This window comes from Schistocerca americana, chromosome 1 (genome assembly GCF_021461395.2).
Source record: "Schistocerca americana isolate TAMUIC-IGC-003095 chromosome 1, iqSchAmer2.1, whole genome shotgun sequence".
In the NCBI taxonomy this organism is placed as follows: domain Eukaryota; kingdom Metazoa; phylum Arthropoda; class Insecta; order Orthoptera; family Acrididae; genus Schistocerca; species Schistocerca americana.
This window is the reverse complement of record NC_060119.1, coordinates 799,356,994-799,379,512: the sequence shown is the minus strand read 5'-3', so window position 1 is coordinate 799,379,512 and position 22,519 is coordinate 799,356,994.

The following is a 22,519-nucleotide window of genomic DNA, read 5'->3' as shown; positions in this document are numbered from 1 at the left end:
GCATCGTAGCTATCGATACCACAAAATGTTAATCAACATATCCCACAAGTATGTAAGTATTGGTGTATCGAGTTAGTAGCGTTCGGTCGAGCCGTTCATTGCGAAAAAAATTTCTCATTTCCGTCACTATATTAACGATTTTGAGATTGCATTTGTGTGAAACTGAATAAGTGTAAACGGACCAACTGATGACAGAAAAAAGCATACTAACATGGAGGAAAACTTTACAACCTGCTTATGTGCCGTGCTTTCTAGTTCTGTCAGTGTGCAGCAACTATATTAAACAGTTTTCGTCCACTTAAATTTAAAAAATTTTTTTTTCATAGTGCATTCCAAATGCCTTCATTATGGCATAATACCAAGCTTCCCTGCAGTGCCGACGACTTGCGAATGACACATTCTGTGCAGAATAGCAAATGGTTATAAAATCAGAATGAAATGTTTTCATATAGCTGCCGCACTCTCCTTCTAGGGTTCATGCCAGAGCAGACGCAAGAAAATGATTTAGACGATGTTTGGTCATGTTTATGCGGCGGAGAGTCAGGGTGTGGCTTATATAATCTGGCTTCTCTCCTTCTCCGGCAACGTTTCAGCTCTTGCAGCAAGAACACAAATCTTCTTCCTCATTTAATAGTAATTTCTAAGACTGGTTTCTCACGCAACATACCTTTCCTGAAATAGAAGCGAACAAAAAGAGGCAGGTGTTTTTACCTGAAGGATGTTCAGCACGTTGTTAGAGAGGGAATCGCTTTCCGGTAACGGCTCCAATTGCCCAGCTTCTAAAGTGTGGAACTATACAGAAATGAGTTCTATGAAAAAAGCACCATGTTTCTGAGTTATAAATAGTGACATATTAAGGTACCACTGTCAAAGGCTGCTTCTACAATGGCACCGACAAAGTAGCCAGACGCCGTAGCTAGATAACATCTACATCTACATCCATACTCCGCAAGCCACCTGACTGTGTGTGGCGGAGGGTACCTTGAGTACCTCTATCGGTTCTCCCTTCTATTCCAGTCTCGTATAGTTCGTGGAAAGGATTGTCGATCATGCCTCTGTGTGGGCTTTAATCTCTCTGATTTTATCCTCATGTTCTCTTCGCGAGATATACGTAGGAGTGAGCAATACACTGCTTGACTCCTCGGTGAAGGTATTCTCTCGAAACTTCAACAAAAGCCCGTCCGAGCTACTGAGCGTCTCTCCTGCAGAGTCTTCCAATGGAGTTTATCTATCATCTCCGTAACGCTTTCGCGATTACTAAATGATCCTGTAACGAAGCGCGCTGCTCTCCGTTGGATCTTCTCTATCTCCTCCATCAACCCTATCTGCTACGGATCCCACACCGGTGAGCAGTATTCAAGCAGTGGGCGAACAAGAGTACTGTAACCTACTTCCTTTGTTTTCGTATTGCATTTCCTTAGGATTCTCCCAATGAATCTCAGTCTGGCATCTGCTTTACCGACGATCAACTTTATATGATCATTCCATTTTAAATCACTCCTAATGCCTACTCCCATATAATTTTTGGAATTAACTGCTTCCAGTTGCTGACCGAGCGAGGTGGCGCAGTGGTAGCACACTGGACTCGCATTCGGGAGGACGACGGTTCAATCCCGCGTCCGGCCATCCTGATTTAGGTTTTCCGTGATTTCCCTAAATCGCTCCAGGCAAATGCTGCGATGGTTCCTTTGAAAGGGCACGGCCGATTTCCTTCCCTAATCCGATGAGACCGATGATGACCTCGCTGTTTGGTCTCTTCCCCCAAACCACCCAACCCCCCAACCAGTTGCTGACCTGCTATATTGTAGCTAAATGATAAGGGATCTTTCTTTCTATGTATTCGCAGCACATTACACTTGTCTACATTAAGTTGCCATTCCCTGCACCATGCGTCAATTTGCTGAAGATCCTCCTGCATTTCAGTACAATTTTCCATTGTTACAACCTCTCGATATACCACAGCATCATCCGCAAAAAACCTCAGCGAACTTCCGATGTCATCCACAAGGTCATTTATGTATATTGCGAATAGCAACGGTCCTACGACACTCCCCTGCGGCACACCTGAAATCACTCTTACTTCGGAGGACTTCTCTCCATTGAGAATGACATGCCGCGTTCTGTTATCTAGAAACTCTTCAATCCAATCACACAATTTATCTGATAGCCCATATGCTCCTACTTTGTTCGTTAAACGACTGTGGGGAACTGTATCGACCGACAGCTTGGTCCCAGAGGATCCGATATCCTTCGTCACGGGATCAAGGAGGTTAGGATTTATTCTAACAAGGTTAGAATCTATTTGAGACCTGCTGCGCTGGTCGGAGGCCACGACGTCTCTGTGCTTGGAGAAGAGCCCTGCATTGTGGCTTCTGCTAGTAAAACGACGCCGAATGCATGTGAATGAGCTACACTCAGGTGACAAAAAGTCGTGGGATACCTCCTAATATCGTGTCGCGCCTCCTTTTTCCAGGTGCAGTGCAGCAACTCGACGTGGCATGGACTCAACAAGTCATTGGAAGTCCCCTGCAGAAACACTGAGCCACACTGCCTCTACAGTCGCCAATAGTTGCGAAAGTGTTGTCGGCGTAGGATTTTATGCACGAACTGTCCTCTCGATTATATCCCATAAATGTACGATGGGATTCGTTTCGGGTGATGTGGGTCGTCAAATCATTCGCTCGAACTGTCCAGAAAGTTCTTCAAGCCAGTCGTCCGGCGAAATGGCGCATTGCTATCCACAAAAATTTCATCTTTGTTTGGGAACATGAATGGCTGAAAATGGTTTCCAATGGACATAACCATTTCCAGTCAATGATCGGTCCAGTTGGGCCAGAGGTCCGAGTCCATTCCATGTAAACACAAGGCAGACCATCACAGAGCCATCACAAGCTTCCAGAGTGCCTTGTTGACAACTTGGATCCATGGACCCGTGCCACACTCGAACCCTATTATCAGCTCTTACCAACTGAAATCAGGACCCATCTGACCAGGCCACGGTTTTCCAATCGTCTAAGGTCCAACCTGCGGCGATGTCGTGCTGTTAGCACCGGCACTGGCCTTAGTCGTCTGCTGTCCTAGCCCCTTAACGCCAAAGTTCGCCGCACTGACCTAACGGATACGTTCGTTGTACGTCCCACATTGATTCCTCCGGTTATTTCACGTACTATTTCTTGTCTGTTAGTACCAACAATTCTACGCAATTCAGTCGTTAAGGGAAGGCCGTCGGCCACTGGGTTGTCAGTGGTGAGAGGTAATGCCTGAAATGTGGTGTTCTCGACACTCTCTTGAACTCCACTAACGATTTTCGAACTGGAATGTCCCATGCGCTTAGCTCCAACTACCATTCCGTGTTGGAAATGTGTTAATGCCCGTCTTGCAGCCATAATCACACAAGGGAATTTTTCACATGGATGACCTGAGTAGCCGGCCGGTGTGACCGAGCGGTTCTAGGCGCTTCAGTCTCGAACGCGCGACTGCTACAGTCCCATAATTGAATTACGCCTCGGGCATGGATGTGTGTGATGTCCTTAGGTTAGTTAGGTTTAAGTAGTTCTAAGTTCCAGGGGACTGATGACCTCAGATGTTAAGTGTCATAGTGCTCAGAGCCATTTGAACCATTTTTGAACCTGACAATAATAACGTGACTAACCTCTCAATAAAATTGTGGCTCACTTATAACCTTTCAATAATTAAGTGACTGTGAATCTAAACTGGTAAATTTGGACGTCAGCAGTGCTGCGTCATGGCCCTGAAAGATCATACTGAATAAATTGAAAATTCTTACCTTAATGAAGTCGCCGGATAACGCGTATATATCTGCTCCTATAAGAAATTTTTCTTTCACAGCCCAGTGCAATGCTGGCCGATAGATTTGTCATGTATAAAAGGAAGCAACTGATTTTTCTTTACAATAATCGCGATGACCATATGACCATGGATTGGAGAAATTAGTAAATTCTTTAAATTGAGATGAATGATTGTCAAAAATTAATTTTTATAAGAAAGATTTTAACTAAGAGATTTTTTAAAAACATTTAGATGGGACTTGATATAACAATAATACATATGCACGAGGCTGCTTTTACCTTATACTACATAGCTCAGGCACCGCCATCGCTCGCCACGACAGCCCCAGCCAACTCGATACACATGACTGCTAGCTACTACTTACTCCTACTTCCACACAGTTCCTACTGCAGTCAACACTGCTCTCTGGTCTGAGATTCTCTTATAGCTTACATACCGCAGGCAGTGCGTGAGCAATCCATCGAAATTACATCTGCTCGAGTGCGCTAGCAATAAATTCCTTAGTCATGGACCTCTTACAAGATATATGACAATTAACCTTCAATGTTTGTCATTCAGCGTATGTGTGAAACACAAACGTAAATTTTAGAATAAGATACTCTAGACACCTAAGGCAACGAAAAGTGGGAAGACATGCATCACAGTTTAATGTTAGACTGTGACGTGCATTACGGTTGCAAACCACCTCATATAACAGTCACCTCTCAACTGGCATAAAAACGCCAAAACGCAGTAATAATAATTCGTGGACAGCTAATGCTTACCCATCACGATCCAAAAAAGGTTAATATAGTAACTTTAAGTACTAAAATTATCATAGTCACTTTTCTCATTTGTTTTCAGAGTTACATTCTACGCCTGAAAACTCCGACGCAGATTTTACCTTGTTTCGTATGACATACTGCATGAAGTATACACTTGAGACTGAAACGGCTGGGCAGCCACACAACGCGCACAACGTTCAGTTAATCATTATTCAAGTTGTTCGAAACTTGTGGTTCCCAACAAAGTAGCGTTTTCAGACGACGGGCTTTTCTCATCCTCGGGATGTCACAAAGTACCTCTTTCTTGTACTGAGCCCAAAAAATTATACTGTCCGTGTTTTCGGTGCGGAAACGTCGCCCGATTCGTCCGAAGAAAACAAACTGATGCGAGTACCTACGGCCGTCTTCGGAAGTCTGTACGGTCCAGCTTAGAGAGCGGTTACAATGAGTCGCTCACGTACTGACCGAGGCTCACGAGAAAGACTGCCGCGCGGGATTAGCCGAGCGGTTTCAGGCGCTGCAGTCATGGACTGTGCAGCTGGTCCCGGCGGAGGTTCGAGTTGTCCCTCGGGCATGGGTGTGTGTGTTTGTCCTTAGGATAATTTAGGTTAAGTAGTGTGTAAGCTTAGGGACTGATGTCCTTAGCAGTTAAGTCCCATAAGATTTCACACACATTTCCTCACGAGAAAGACACCCGGGTGGTCCGGTGATAGGCGAGCTCTGCGGATCTTGAAAAGGTTAAGCCGACGGGTGTGAGGGGGTCGAGTGAATGCTTTCCAGAAGCCGACACTGTCAAAATAACGGCGGAGACACGCCCACAGGGGCCTGAAGGAGCGGCTGGGCTAGAGATTCCGTTACTTCGCAGAAACTTATCGAAAACACTTTCTGGCGGGCTACCAGTGAGGCGTGGGAATGACTTGTGTGTGCAATAGAGTGGAATGTTCCGCCGGCTTTCGAGTTGCTGATTGGAACGTTTAACCACGACCACTGTCGTGGGGGCGGGAATGTTCAATGTTCGGTTTGTACAGGTGCTCTTGTGGTAGTCGGCTCTCGCCTTTCGGTCGGATTAGGTTACAAGAGTGAGCTCTCGCTGCTCTAGACAGCCTGCCTTCCGTTGGCTGTCTAATGTACTTTTATTTGATTGTAACTGTTTAACGAAGTTGCTGAAGTTTCGACTTCAATGTAACTTTCCGAGTACAGTTGGCAATTCAGCGTTCTGCGTACAAGCGGCCTATGTTGTCTGTCTTGGGCAGTTTTGGCTAAAGTTGACTGTATCGGAGTTACTGTGTGACTTCACTTGTTAAAATCAATCACTGTACCGTCAGTGATTGTGTGGCGAGCCTTCTTCGTCTCCCTCAGAGGCGCATTTGTATTGATAGGAGGTCTTTAGTCTGGAACAACCAGACCAGGACAATTTGTTTCGGGCTATGCTCGCGACATTATCATCACCACGACGGGACGTCGAAGCAACCAGACATCGCTTCCGGTATGCCAGATCGTGTCCTTGCAGTTAAGAAGACAGCTTGGTAATGTATGTTCGCAGCACCGGCAGATTAGGGAATTTGCACTGTGATAATCAGAGCTCAGCAGAGCGCGCCTGTTCGTCTTTTTCTAACTTTGTTCTGTCTTGGGTGTTCATTGTCTGAGTTCTCACTACTGTAGCAGCAATTAATGTTGGGTTGACTGTGTGTTTCTCTTAAGATTTGAGTTGCAAGGGATTGGCTCCACATACCACTTCGTCATAAATGTCACAATCTAGTTTATGGACAACTTCACCTTCACAGCATTTATTTGAGTGTCCAATTTGATCCATTTTGATGTATTGTAAATGTTTCATGTGTTTTGTTTATGGTTTTGAGTTTAGTCATAATAAATCAAATTGTTATTTTGGATAGAACTTTCATTCTGTTAATTGGTAGAGTAACCCTTTCATTTCTCACTACGTTACTGAAACTTTCCTTTATTTAATTAATGTCTATCAAATTAAATTATTGCAGGTGCCAAACTCTTTTTCTACTCCACTTGCAGGGTCGATGACAGTCAGTTCGCGTTTCTTCTTAATCCGTGTGCAACAGCAAAAGTAGGAGTTAGAAAAGGGGGGGGGGGGGGGGCTTAGAGCGTCATTTCCATATGAAGATTCGAGAAGAATTTAGTGTTAATTACACTGCTAGCCCCGGCACCTCGCATAAAATGGCGACTCTTAGCCTCGGATCTTTCCTGTGAATCACTGATAAGCAAACAGTATTCCTAGTAGGAACATTCAATTTTTTATTCTCTACTTTTTTTTAATGATTAATACCCAAGTTCTTTTTCTTGTAGTCCGTGATTAGTTTTAAGTAGCGGCGCATGATTACTGTTTTTGTTTTCAGCGTATATATTTGTTTGTTTGTTCATTGTTTTATGTGTTTCTTTGATGTGGTGTCCGCACCACATCACATTTTGTCGGGTTTGTGTGCAGTTTCTGTACCACAACAAATCGTGCATGTAATTACAGCGTTGGAACGGCGTTGTTGACATTTTATGTTTATGTGGAAAAATATATGGAGTACATTATTTTTATTGTGCATTGTAGATCAATTAATTTTTCATGAATAATCACGAGAAGTAAGGCACGACTATTATCCAGCGAAGCTAAAACAAAAGAGGATAGCATAATGGATAAGGGGCAATTTACTGACGGAGATAGGTTCGGAGATGAGATGGGCACATTTTTAGCAGGACAGGACGACAGGGTCATTGATGAGGAAGGTGATTTGGACGCGATCTTAGAGCAACGTCGCGGCCAAGATTATGATAGTGACGTAGAGGATGAAACAGAGACAGGCACACAGGTCGAGACGGTAGCAGAAGTTTATAATCAAACGAACGAGAGCAGACAGGGGCCAGCTCGGTCACGTCAGAGCTCTAGCGCCCAGGTGTCCAGAGTTACATCGCCCATGTTTGAAGAGGATAAAAAAGATGACATAAACCCAATACTGAGCTTCCTACAACCAATGAAAGAAGAAGCTGACGAACAGCGTAAGAAGGAGAAGGAAGAAGCTGAGAAACAGCGTAAGAAGGAGAAGGAAGAAGCTGACGAACAGCGTAAGAAGGACACTCAGGCAATAATTTCGCATATAGGAGAAATTCGAGGAGGACTACTAACAATAAAGAAAGAATGTGGAGAAATAAAACAAATGTCAATGGCTGCACAAAAAGTAGCAGGCCTGGCCAAAACGGCAGCAATAGGGGCAATGAAAGTCGCGGAAGCAACTTCTAAACTCGCAGGGCGCTTGTGACGTACAACACAATCCCACTCAAAATCCCTAGCGTTCTTAAAAACTCAAGTTAATATAGCGGTTGCGAACACCACGAAACGAATGGAAGAAATAGAGAGTCGGATAGCAAAACTAGAGCAAAACGGGCACACGAGCACTGCGCGTTCGGATACCAATGATGGAGTACACAGAATTGTGTCTGCGAGGAAAAGCCCGCCGTGCTCCAGCCCATTGACCGAGCGCGGAACTAACAATGCACACGCAGAAACAGCGAGTAATAGCTCCAATAATTGTAGCCCACTTAGGAGAGTGAATTCTGAGTGCCTCTTCCACTGTGGTACAGAGGTAGCACATCACAGTTATCAGCAAGATAGAACAAGACACTCAGCAGACGTGCAAGTATCGGAAACGAGTGACAACACCAGTGCAAGGATCAGACAGGATTTTGATCACAATTGCTTCCTGTCGATACTAAAATTCCAGAAGTTCAAAGAAAATGGAGGGCCGATGCATCCAAAGAGCTGGGTGATGCAGCTTATAAATTCATTACCGGCATCATGGCCAACCCAGGCAAAATTAGAATTCATGTGTGGACACATCGAAGGCCAAGCCGCGGAAAAGATGCGAGGTCTGGCAGCGACGTGTCGGACTTATCAGGAATTTGTTGGTGCATTCCTGCGGACCTACTGGTCAAAGGAAACGCAAGACAGGATTAAAGAGGAAATAATATTTTGTCCTGAACTGGAAGTGTCCGGGCATAGGAGCGCAACCAAATTTCTTGATGATTTACTCAAGAAGAATCAATTTTTAGATAGTTCGTATAGCAACGGAGAAATCATTAAATTTTGCTTTTCCAAATTGCCAGTTAGGTGCCAACAAACACTTGTCGGGAAGTGTGGATCTGACATAGAAACATTCAAGAGTCTATTGCGCGAACTCGAAGTAGTCTTTGGTAAACAAGACGCAAAGGACAGGAAGAAGGGGCAAAGTAGCAAATACCACGGGCCAGGAAGGGAAGACGACAACAGATCGCATAATCGCACTGGTCAGTTAGGAAACCAGGGTTACGGAAGTCAAGGTTACGCTATTCAAGGTTATGGAAACCAGAGACACGGAAACCAGAACGTCAGGGAGCAGGATCAATCTAGACAAGGAATCTGGGATAGGAGGAATAACGAACGGCAAAGCGACCGTAATTGGAGAGAGCGAAACCAAGGACAACAGTGGAGCGAGGAGATTGAAACTAGACCCGCAAATCCTAAAGCACGTCAGGGGAGGGGGAGCTTAACAAGGGATTGACGCCAGACTAGTGCGAACACAGGCCGCCGGAATTTCGCACGTAATCTCTGACCTGGCCAACTGTGGATGACAAATTACGAAGATTTATCAGAAATCCTGTTCGAAGAACATAAAACAACTCCTCGACCGGATCGGCAGCCTCTTATCACAGTAGCAATAGCTGAAAAGAGGATGAATGCGATAATAGATAGTGGAAGCTACATAACAGCAATATCTGAGGCAGCATACAAGAGGTGCTCTCAGGAGGTGGACTGGACTGTCCTATTGGTTAAGAAAACCAAAATAAAAGGGGTGTTAGCGGGTAAATGTACGGAGGTTACCCAACAAACAAGACTGGAATTCTCCTACCAAGGACACAAAATAGAGTCTAACTTCTGGATCGTGCCAAGTCTGACGATCGACATGATAATAGGAACGGACTTCCTAAATGAGCATGAAGCGATAGTTGATCTAGGATGAGGTGAAGTGGTTTTGAGGAAAGGGAATCCCGTCCACATTAAGTTCGACGACCAGCTGATCCCAGCTCAACTACCGTCTAACTGTGTACGGATAAACTATGCGTGTCTGAAAGACAGAAAGGAAGAACAGGTCGACGGGTAGGGGAGAGGACACGGATGAGAATGAAGTCGGAATAATGGGAGAAATAAAGGAGAAAATAGGAGAAAAAGTGGAAGCAATAAAGCATATAAGGTGCGACCACCGCAAAGAACTTCATAAATTACTAGTAGAACATGCGGAGGTTTTCATTCCCAAGACAGGATCAATAAAGAACTTCCAATATGAATTCCGCGTACGTCCGCACAACCAGTTTCATGTGCCACCCTACCCAATCCCCTTGGCATATCGACAGAAAGTAGCAGCTGAAATTACGCGAATGCTGAGTGAAGGAGTAATAGAACCTACGGCTTCAGCCTATAATAACCCGTTAAGAGTAGTCGAGAAGGCAGATGGTAGTATTCGTTTAGTCTTGGACTCGCGACAAATTAATACCATAATAGAACCCGAAACAGACAGACAGGAACGATTAGAGGAACTCTTACAAAACTTCCATGGAATATCAATCTTCTCATCAGTTGATCTAAAATCGAGTTTCTGGCAGATCGAGCTCCACCCAAATTGCAGACAGTACACAGCCTTTTTAGCATTTGGAAGATGTTACCGGTTTCGTCGTCTACCATTTGGTTTGAGCATTTCGTCTGCCGCATTCATTCGGGGGCTGGACGGCATACTAAGCGATAATTTGTCATGTCACCAGCTATGTGGACGATTTGCTGATCGCGGAGAAATCTCGGGGAGAGCACAATGCGGTCCTCGGTGAACTCCTTGCGACATTCAAGGAATACGGAGTGACTATCAATATCGAAAAATCGAATTTTGGTACGTCCTCTGTCAAATTTCTAGGACATATCATCACGGGTGAGGGCATTGCGCCAAATCCCGAAAAGATCGAAGCGATTGAAAAGTTTCCCATTCCTACGACAAAGAAGCAGTTAAGGGGGTTCTTAGGGATCATAAATTTTTACAACCGCTTTATACATGTCAAAACTCAGAGCAGTCCTAGGTTGCATGCACTTACAGGAAAGAAGATTCCTTGGGAATGGGATGAGGCCGAATCCGAATGGAAAGCATTAAAATTCGCATTATTACAAGCACCCATCCTCTCACACCCTAATTTAGCAGAAGAGCTTTGCATAGTAACGGACAGTTCATACTCAGGTCTGGGTGTCATGGTGTTCCAAGACCATGTACATGAAGGAAACAGGGTGTGGAAGACAATTGCGTTTGGTTGCAGAGTACTAGCCAAGAGTGAGAGGAATTACTCAGTAACCGAGTTAGAGGCACTGGCTATTGTATGGGCGTTTGAAAAATTCAGATACCTTCTGTTTGGTCGCAAGACGAGGGTCTACACAGACCACAAGGCACTCGAGTTCCTGATGACTGCAAAACTTAATCACAGGCGGCTCATTAGGTGGGCATCATATCTGGAGCAGTACAATTTTTCGATAGAATATATCCCCGGCAGTCATAACATTGTTGCAGACGCCTTATCACGGTCACCGATCGGATTTGAGCATAACATGGAAGAAGATCTGGAGGAAAATCACTACTGCCTTTTCTATATGCAGAAAGTAGCCTTTGAAAATTTTATTACCTGTAGTATGCAGGACATCAAGAAGGAGCAAGACAAGGACCCTGCCCTAGTGTTATTGAAACAGAAATGGATAGACAGAAGACACGCCACCATCAGGCAGTTCTACCTCTTGCGGAAAGGCATAATTTTCCACCGAAATTATGCCAATGACACTGAATGGGGGGTATGCATCCCTGAACACCTAATAAACAAGGTTATATGGCATACTCACCTCAGCTATGAACACTTCGGACCACGCAAGTGCAATCTCAAGCTAAGAACCATGTGTTACTTTCGAAACATGGAGCGTCGAATACGGAGGGTACTGTCGGTGTGTAAAGACTGCCAAAAGGCTAAGCACACCACTGTGAGCATGCAGGCACCATTATACCCAATCGTACCGACCAAATTAAGACAATTAGCAGCAACAGATTTGATGGGGCCTTTGCCAAGAACAAGAAGATGATATACTTATGTATTAGTGTTTGTTGAACTAACGTCCAAATACGTTACGTTTACGGCACTGAAGAGGGCGACAGGACGAACTGTATCACGAGCCCTAATCCGGGATTTCCTACCACAGGTTGGTCATGTGAGTAGAATTATTTCTGATAACGGGCCACAGTTTAAGTCAAAAACATCGAAGGAGACGTTGCGTCGATGTAAAATTGATCCCATTTTTATATCTTCACACCATCCGAGCTCGAATGCTGCAGAACGGGTTATTAAGGAACTCGGAAACTTGTGCCGGTTGTACTGTAACAAACAGCACACGACATAGGACGGTTTCCTTAAAGACTTCCAGGAGGTGGTCAATGAGGCACCCCATGGGATAACAAAATTGGCACCCATTACAGCACTGAAAAACCGGATTCCTAAGGACTTGATAACCGAGGTCGTAAACTTCCCACCAAGGGCGCGAACGCAGCACCGAGCCATAGTGGATTTGGCTCTCAAGAGGATACGGGCTGCAGCAGAGGTCAGGAAGAACGTGCCGACAGGGGAGCTCGTCTACGACACTTCCAAATTGGACAAAGGGTGCTCGTGAAGTCTTTCCGACTCTCTAACAAACAAAACATGAAATGCCAAAAATTCTATTCTGTTTACAACGGCCCGTACCGTATAAGGAGAGCAGCTCACCACAATGCTTATGAATTGGAGACGCTGAAAGGAAAGAAGTCCATAGGACTCCACCACATCTCTCACATAAAGAAGTTCGTGGAATAGTAGTAGTGTAAGTGGTGTACATAGTAGAATGGGCAAATACATGAACCTTGCTATAGTAGTAGTGTAAGTGGTGTACATAGTAGAATAGGCAAATATATGAACCTTTCTTTGGGGAACAATAATCGTTGCATTAATAGATTAAGATTGCTAAAGTATTAACATGCTGCGTTGTCTCGCATAAGAATTTACTGTTGCTATCCTTTTTTTTTGTTTATGTTCGCGACTTCCAATGTCGATGGCGTAGGAGACACTACCCTTCCATGAGCAATGTTTTTGTCCTTTCCTGTCGGGTGTCAATGTTGAAGGATAATGGTGAGTGAGGAGATGTCGCACAAACGGGCGCATACAAGAACGTGCTCTTAGAAGCGTTATGAGAAGTCGTGATACGCTCCATAGCGGCCACAACCAGTTCGTGATACGTTCATACCAATGCTTGCAGGTACGCGTCAGTGCACTGCCAGACTGTGGTTTATTGCGTGATTTCGAGGATGAATATGGGCAGTATAGTTTTTACAGTGATGCGCCAGCATCGTTGTCTTGCAAGTCGGTGTGAACCTGTGAGCGTTTGACTCCAATGGTGCCCTAGACGGTAGAAATGCGGGCATAAAGCCTACCATGCCAATGTGCTGGTTGGGGATTTAGCGTGCTGCTTGTGACTGTCACAGATGAATAACCAAGGAATTATACTTGGAGATTCGTGACATACTGTGTAGCTGGTGTGTGGTGGGCGACGGAATCCTCGACAGGAACCAGTCCTGGCTTGGTCATATTACATTGCCTCTGGAAAGGTGTGTTTTGATCGCGAAAACCGCATCACATAGAAAAAGAAGTTGCAACTATAAATTTATTGTCTTGTATAGCCATGGCTAACCCAGTCTCTGGAGTTTCAGTGAGGCGTAGTGAGAACTCGGAGGCCATGTCGTACGGCGCGCACATCACTGTCGTCAATAGCGGCGAGCAACGAGACATCTCAGCGTAACAGGAATTATGTAAGAGTGTTGTATAAGGTAAAAAAAAAAAATTACCATATACTAGGATAAGTTAAACTTTAGGATTTAACAATAACTAGATCCTTGATATTGTGGGGGTTTTCTACCACAAGTGTTGGGCGCGCGCCTGTTGGGATGCTATTTTTCAGGTCACCAAACCACAGACCCGAGATCGAGGGACGACTGGCGAGCGAAAGTAGAATAGTTGCATGTTCTTTATAACTCAGTAAAACTTCCTCCTGCATAATAACATAATTTGTTCAAAAGACATAGAATGTAGATCGTTGGCAAATGGTAGTTAATTCTTGAGCATGTCTACTGTCGATCTACATAATTAATAGTAATATTAGTGCGGGCCCACACATTTAGTTGTTCATCCAATATAGCGTCACACACCATGTACAGTAGTGAGATCGGTCTCTACACAGATATCAAGATAGATTATTTCCGTGTCTAGATTAGATATACCAAGATTTTGTTATAATGATAGCCATAGATTGATAACTATAAAATTAAAATAAGAGTGTCTGAAATGACAGACCATCAATGTATCGTTATGTAAATTTATCATAACATAGAAGGTCATGGGAAACTGTTAGGCATAAGATTTTTGTCAGAACTGTGCGGATGACGGGAATTGTGGCAATGCACAGGCCGGCCGGAGCAAAAAACAAGAGGTCATCGGCTATCTGCGAGAAGGGGAGCGTCAGCGCGCCACCTGATGAGAAGGGTGCGGCAGCGTCCGGTCCTACAAGCTGACAGTCACCGGGCCGTATACCTGAGGGATTAGGCGGTGGACAGCCCTCGCCGGGCCACAAGCGAAAGTGTGGCTGGCCATTGACACTGACACGCGACCAGCACGCAGCAGCCAGCTAGCTCTCTGGACGCGGCAGCCATTTGGAGGGATTCCCTGCGGCAGACCACGTTGTCGTGAGTACACGAAGATCACATAAGGTGTCAGAACCTGCGCCTCATGTGCCTCAGGACAGAAAGGGAAGCTATATAATCACCTATTTGAGTTTTCACAACTCACTAGCATTGGCCGATCTGCATACACAAAGCAGTATCGTGCCACAAACTCTAACAAATGAATCGTCTCATTTCTAACTTCTCCTCTCACTTAGAGAGCAGTTGTAGCAATCGTCGCTCCTAGTTCGATCCTGTCTGGATCACTTCACACACTTGTGGAGTCACTCCACGTGCCATCATCCCTTGTCGAACTGCAATATTGGGAAACGTAAAGTACTGTCCAGGGAGAGAAGAGACCTGGACTAGTGATGCATCCCGACTAGTAGACCTCAGAGACATTTAATCGACATGAGGAGAGCCTATGTCTTCCTACCATACTGCCGTGATCATATGCGTGGGTCTTGCTGCAATCTCAACAGCGTACTGCAGATGCTCCAGCACACCCTATTGCTGTTGCAACAACGTAGCAACAACACCCGCCGTTTAGCCCTATGTGATGTCAGTACTGTGGCCCCAACCCAAAAGCCCCCCTCCGATGCTCAAGACATGGAACCACGTGCATCAATGCATATGACTCAACATACCAACCCGCTCAGAGAAACTAACGAATTTATGAAGTGCTTCGAATATTTCTAACAATGTGATTTAGTGCCTCTTCTCAGCACAGTCGTGAACAATATCCAATGTGCAAGCACAACTTGACACCCCATGAACCTTGCTTTTTTTCTTAAATTTCTTTCTCTAGTGTTGTTTTTGTAATGTATGTTATACCTTGTATGTGTTTGTGAATTTGCACTGTAATTCTTACGTAAGTTGTAACACTACGCTCGGGCGCACGATACTCCTTAAAGCTGTACTATGGTAAGTTGACGGGCTTCACCTTAAGAGTAAGGATTTTTGTATAGATATTGACCGCGTGTACCTAAATGGAGGCAAAATTAGACTTACATCCACTCAGTAATAATATTGATACAGCAAGCAAGTCCGAAGTGCAACCACATGTTAGGACGGACAAGAAACAACACAGCAGATGCTACCAAATTGTTAATAATACGGTCGCCAGCCTAATTAGGCATTAACTGAGTTTCTTCCCTGTACAAATTGATGTACGTTCATACAAAACAATACGTAATGACACTGCATAACATGGTAAATTTTAGAACCAGAAAATCTACTGAACTAATAATTTCACTTTCTGTACCAATATGGGTAAACCATAAATATATAACATTACACTATAATGTTTACTACAAAACTTCGTACTGTCCATTGATCTGATTAAAATCGGGCATAGGTTACCCTAGAAATAGCACTTTCGAAACACACACACAATGTCAATTTTGATAAATGTAAAACACTGATAAATTTTGGGTTTTATATTGGCTTTAACTTTACTGGTCTAATCAGTTTAGAACACTTCAGAATTCAAATGAATAAAAAAGGGGGGGGGGGCCCTGAAACTGTTATGATCACTGTATTGAAACTATTAACTATTGAAAGCATTAAGCACTCAAGATTTCCAATATATGAATTACTACTCTTTTTGTCTTATTTCCTGCTCATTTAACTACCATTATTTTTGCATCAAAATAATTAAACTTCATTACTAAACCAATTTCAACATTATCTTCCAACTTTGTCAGACCTATATTATTTACCTATATATTCATTAACAACAAAGTTCTTTAAACATCATTCTAACATAGATAGGTCTGCAGGTAATTATTATTAACAAAAATTTTAATTCTTCATCTCGGGTTATTCGGATTGCACAACATGTGGAAAGGACCCTATCTAGGTTAGTTGTGAGGATAATTAACTGATAGGGCAGTTCTGGTAAAATTAAAGTTGTTATTGAACAGTATGGAATAAAAGTAACACTGGTCCACACGAATACAGTACTAAAAGTTTCAACCTGTTCGTATCGATGCGGCGGTCGGCAGGCGACGAGATGGCGAGGCACAGAGCACACATACAATCACAGCAATGGCTCTTGATGTATCGGCACTTTGCTTCTTCTTAGCGTCGCAATACTTTTCCGTTTAGTGCCTATGGAATATTGCCATGATGTATAGGCGTCGGAAACGGCACATCCGAGGCTCAACGAAATCACGTTTTCCAGGAGAGCCTCCTCGATCCAGAACGTGTTTCTCAGACCGATGCACAACTCCGACTACTGCTGCTGAGCCCGTTATGCCGTATAGTGCCCGTGTGTGTTTTCCCGCGCTCGCCTACCATCCACCTTTTACCGCTCCCCTACAGACAGGGTATTCTCCCGAGGTTTTGCATTCTACATATCCTAATACATTGCCTACGTATGGACCAGGCGCACAATTACAACTTTAACATCTTACAACAGTTTCAACATTTCTTACATTTCAATTTTGTTATAATATTGCTTGCAATTTGACATAAACATTAATATTTACATCGAAAATTGTTTACTCTTTCTTTAACATAATGACATGAAAAGAAAAGAAATGAATTCAGAACATCGATTACACTAATTTATCGAAAATCAGAAGAAAAGATTATTATATGTACAATAGTACAGCGTTGTTGTTGTTACAAAGTGATAGAGTAGGGCGCACAAATTACAAATTACTGTATTGTTCTCTACACCATGTTTTTTTTTTTTGTATTCTGTATTTTTTGTTGTGTGTATGCAAACAGAGTGCCTGAAGTCCCCATAACCTAAAGCAGATACCACCACTGTCATTGTGAATGGACCATCAGTTCAGGGAACATTTTGTAAAGGTTATTCTTGCTGCAGGGAGACAGAATGAATCGGAGGTTGTAATTAGATTCTGAAAGCTCACAAAGAGATTGTTAACATGTGTGATTGAGTTCAGGTTAGTTTAATGATTGAAATTGTTGTAACATCTTGGGCATTTAATTGCAGAGCACTCCAACTCTGATTGTAAAGAATAAACTGCTCCATATTTGGCTCACGTGCCTGGGCCATATTTAGAGCGTGAATGTCTGTGTGAATCGGTGTTGGGAAGGGGCTCCCTGGGTATGGATGTGTGATGTGAGTGTTAGAGTTCCATATTAAGAAGGTGAAGTTGGCTACATCATAAATAATCGTCCCTCTATGAGCTGCATTTTTCAGTTGCAGTGATTTTTTTATAGAGTGCGGCATGTGGAGTCAGTTTGCAAGATTGTTCTTGGGCGATTGACTCACTACCTTGCTCCTAAGTGAGCCAACTGCTCACCAATTACAATCTAAAATGGCGTAGGGGCTATGAGAGGTGGCAGAAGCCCCCTCTCGTATTTCTATCTTACTCTGAGTAATTCGATTCTCCTCTCTAATTGCATGCGGTGAAAAGTTGTTATTCCTTCACATGCGGACTTCCCACCCAGTGTCCTTTCCTGTCGGGTGTCCATGTTGAAGGATAATGGTGAGTGAGGAGATGTCGCACAAACGGGCGCATACAAGAACGTGCTCTTAGAAGCGCTCTGAGAAGTCGTGATACGCTCCATAGCGGCCACAACCAGTTCGTGATACGTTCATACCAATGCTTGCAGGTACGCGTTAGTGCACTGCAAGACTGTGGTATATTGCGTGATTTCGAGGATGAATATGGGCAGTATAGTTTTTACAGTGATGCGCCAGCATCGTTGTCTTGCAAGTCGGTGTGAACCTGTGAGCGTTTGACTCCAATGGTGCCCTAGACGGTAGAAATGCGGGCATAAAGCCTACCATGCCAATGTGCTGGTTGGGGATTTAGCGTGCTGCTTGTGACTGTCACAGATGAATAACCAAGGAATTATACTTGGAGATTCGTGACATACTGTGTAGCTGGTGTGTGGTGGGCGACGGAATCCTCGACAGGAACCAGTCCTGGCTTGGTCATATTACATTGCCTCTGGAAAGGTGTGTTTTGATCGCGAAAACCGCATCACATAGAAAAAGAAGTTGCAACTATAAATTTATTGTCTTGTATAGCCATGGCTAACCCAGTCTCTGGAGTTTCAGTGAGGCGTAGTGAGAACTCGGAGGCCATGTCGTACGGCGCGCACATCACTGTCGTCAATAGCGGCGAGCAACGAGACATCTCAGCGTAACAGGTATTATGTAAGAGTGTTGTATAAGGTAAAAAAAATTACCATATACTAGGATAAGTTAAACTTTAGGATTTAACAATAACTAGATCCTTAATATTGTGGGGGTTTTCTACCACAAGTGTTGGGCGCGCGCCTGTTGGGATGCTATTTTTCAGGTCACCAAACCACAGACCCGAGATCGAGGGACGACCGGCGAGCGAAAGTAGAATAGTTGCATGTTCTTTATAACTCAGTAAAACTTCCTCCTGCATAATAACATAATTTGTTCAAAAGACATAGAATGTAGATCGTTGGCAAATGGTAGTTAATTCTTGAGCATGTCTACTGTCGATCTATATCATTAAGGAGGATCTATATAATGAAGGAGCGACTGGGCTAGAGATTCCGTTACTTCGCAGAAACTTAGCAAAAACACTTTCTGGCGGGCTACCAGCGAGGCGTGGGAATGACTTGTGTTCCCATGCAGTCTTGGCGGGCAAATTCCCGCGTTTTCTGCAAAATTATAACTGTGATTGGCTTGCTCAGGGCATAGCAAAATCGGCGCAGAAATTGGCCCCAAGAATCTCCATTGGCGGAATGGTAGTGCTTCGGCAATAGAGTGGAATGTTCCGCCGGTTTTCGAGTTGCTGATTGGAACGTTTAACCACGACCACTGTCACGGGGGCGGGAATGTTCTGTGTTTGGTTTGTACGGGTGCTCTTGTGGTAGTCGGCTCTCGCCTTTCGGTCGGAGTAGGTTACAAGAGTGAGCTCTCGCTGCTCTGGACAGCCTGCCTTCCGTTGGCTGTCTAATGTACTTTTATTTGATTGTAACTGTTTAACGAAGTTGCTGAAGTTTCGACTTCAATGTAACTTTCCGAGTACAGTTGGCAATTCAGCGTTCTGCGTACAAGCGGCCTATATTGTCTGTCTTGGGCAGTTTTGGCTAAAGTTGACTGTATCGGAGTTACTGTGTGACTTCACTTGTTAAAATCAATCACTGTACCGTCAGTGATTGTGTGGCGAGCCTTCTTCGTCTCCCTCAGAGGCGCATTTGTATTGATAGGAGGTCTTTAGTCTGGAACAACCAGACCAGGACAATTTGTTTCGGGCTATGCTCGCGACATTATCATCACCACGACGGGACGTCGAAGCAACCAGACATCGCTTCCGGTATGCCAGATCGTGTCCTTGCAGTTAAGAAGACAGCTTGGTAATGTATGTTCGCAGCACCGGCAGATTAGGGAATTTGCACTGTGATAATCAGAGCTCAGCAGAGCGCGCCTGTTCGTCTTTTTCTAACTTTGTTCTGTCTTGGGTGTTCATTGTCTGAGTTCTCACTACTGTAGCAGCAATTAATGTTGGGTTGGCTGTGTGTTTCTCTTAAGATTTGAGTTGCAAGGGATTGGCTCCACATACCACTTCGTCATAAATGTCACAATCTAGTTTATGGACAACTTCACCTTCACAATATTTATTTGAGTATCCAATTTGATCTATTTTGATGTATTGTAAATGTTTCATGTGTTTTGTTTATTATTTTGAGTTTAGTCATAATAAATCAGTTTGGACAGAACTTTCATTCTGTGGATCGGTAAAGCAACCCTTTCATGTCTCACTACGTTAATGAAACTTTCCTTTATCTAATTAATTCTATCAAATTAAATTATTGCAGGTGCCAAACTTTTCTACTCCACTTGCAGGGTCGATTACAGTCAGATCGCGTTTCTTCTTAATCCGTGTGCAACAGCAAAAGTAGGAGTTAGAAAAGGGGGGGGGGGGCTTAGAGCATCATTTCCATATGAAGATTCGAGATGAATTTACTGTTAAATACACTGCTAGCCCCAGCACCTCGCACCTTCACAATTCTCTATTATTCCAGTTTCGTATAGCGCACGGAAAGAATGGACACCTACATATTTCCGTACGAGCTCCGATTTCCCTTATTTTATAGTGGTGATCGTTTCTCCCTATGTAGGTTGGTGTTAGCAAAATATTTTCGCATTCGGACCGGAAAGTTGGTGGTTGGAATGTCGTGAGAAGATTCCGTCGCAACGATAAACGCCTTTCTTTTAATGATGTCCAGACCAAATCCTGTATCATTTCTGTGACACTCTCTCTCTATTTCGCGCTAATACAAAACGTGCTGCCTTTCTTTGAACTTTTTCGATGTACTCCGACAGTCCTATGCGGTAAGGATCCCACACTGCGTAGCAGTATTCGAAAAGAGGACGGACAAGCATAGTGTAGGCAGTCTCCTTAGTAGATATGTTACATTTTCTAAGTGTCCTGCCAATAAAGCGCAGCCTTTTGTTAGCCTTCCCCACAACATTTTCTGTGTGTTCCTTCCAATTTAAGTTGTTCATAATTGTAATACCTAGGTATTTAGTTGGATTTACGGCTTTTGGATTAGAATGATTTCGTGTGTAACCGAAGTTTAACGAATTCTTTTTAGCACTCTTGTGTATGACCTCGCACTTTTACGCTCATCTGCGTGGGTGCAGGAGCATTCGCCGTAGTTTGCACCCCTGCTTCAGATCGTAGGCCTTGGGCGAAGACTGCACGCAGTTACCTCGATGCCTCCTCCTTCTCCGCAGCCAAGGCATGACAGCTCTGAGGGACGCTGTCGCTTCCTCCACGACGGCGCGAAGTTCGTCGCCGCTGCTCTTCTCGGGGACGGGAGTTGTAGCCCGAGCATCCGCGTCTGAGCGTCCCCACTGTTGGCGGGAGGAGCTGCCTCCGTGCTGTCATTCTGCTATACTGGGCTGGTCTCAGCCCGCCGCCGCCGTCGTCGTCGTCTTCTCCTCCGCTACGTTGGTGCGGCCGCGGCTTGAAAAAGCCGGACAGCCACGCCAGCTGGCGACGTGTGGCACCGAGCACAGGACGGCAGAACTTCTCTGCCAAGGTCGCAGGTACGGAGGTCAAATGGTTCAAATGGCTTCTGAGGTCATCAGTCGCCTAGAACTTAGAACTAATTAAACCTAACTAACCTAAGGACATCACACACATCCATGCCCGAGGCAGGATTCGAACCTGCGACCGTAGCGGTCGCGCGGTTCCAGACTATGGTGCCTAGAACCGCTCGGCCACACCGGCCAGCTACGGCGGTCATGCTCGCCTGAGCACTTAACGCACTGCACTGCGTTGCGGCAGTAGTTCGCTACATGGCCCTCGCCCTGGCACTGAAGCACTTCATTCAGCAGTGGTCTTCTCTGGCAATCTCGGCGGCCTCGGCGTTCTTGGTCGGCCATGTTCGTTGCCTGCACACAGATCGTCGAGTCTGAATCCACAGACTAATAGATCGCCTCGTGCTTTGTACAGCTTGTCATCAAGTCGAACAGCGCTGTCCACCAGCCTCCGCAATTAATCTTCAGAGGGGGAACAGGCTGCGACTCCTCTTTTCGCTTCTTCTTCGCCTGGTCGGCAGAGTCAGTGAGCTGCACGACCGATGGCCCATTTGTGGCACCAGGTATCTTCTACGTAGCCTTTATTTCCCATACTGTGGCGCGAAGAGCAAAACAGTTTATTTGGTTGTTAAAACAAAGTCCGGCGATTTGCTTTTCGCTGCGGCCATAGCACTGAACTTCTGATCGAGCTCTCATTCCGACTCACGTACGTGTAGCGCTCGGTAGCAGAGATCCGCGAGCCACGATGGCTCAGGCCAATTCGAATACCAGTGGCCTGCAAATAACACTGCAGCCTCTCACGGCGGGCACAGATCTCGGAAAGAACGCGTGACAGGGCACACCACGGTAAAATAACGTACTAGATCACAAGAGGGCTTAAATGGCAATCGGAAGATGAAATGCCTAGCACGACTTAGACGTCATTCAAAACTTCATATAGCAAGACTGACAAGGGACGATAACCAAAAAGTACGCGAACAGCGTACGGAATTGCTGTGGCTAGAAGTAAGCGTTACAGTCGCTGCTACTGCTCGGCGCGTAACACATACGGAGCACCTGACGTGGCGCGTACCGAGCTCCTGGCATAATATAGGCATGAATACCGGACTCGTTCCACACTG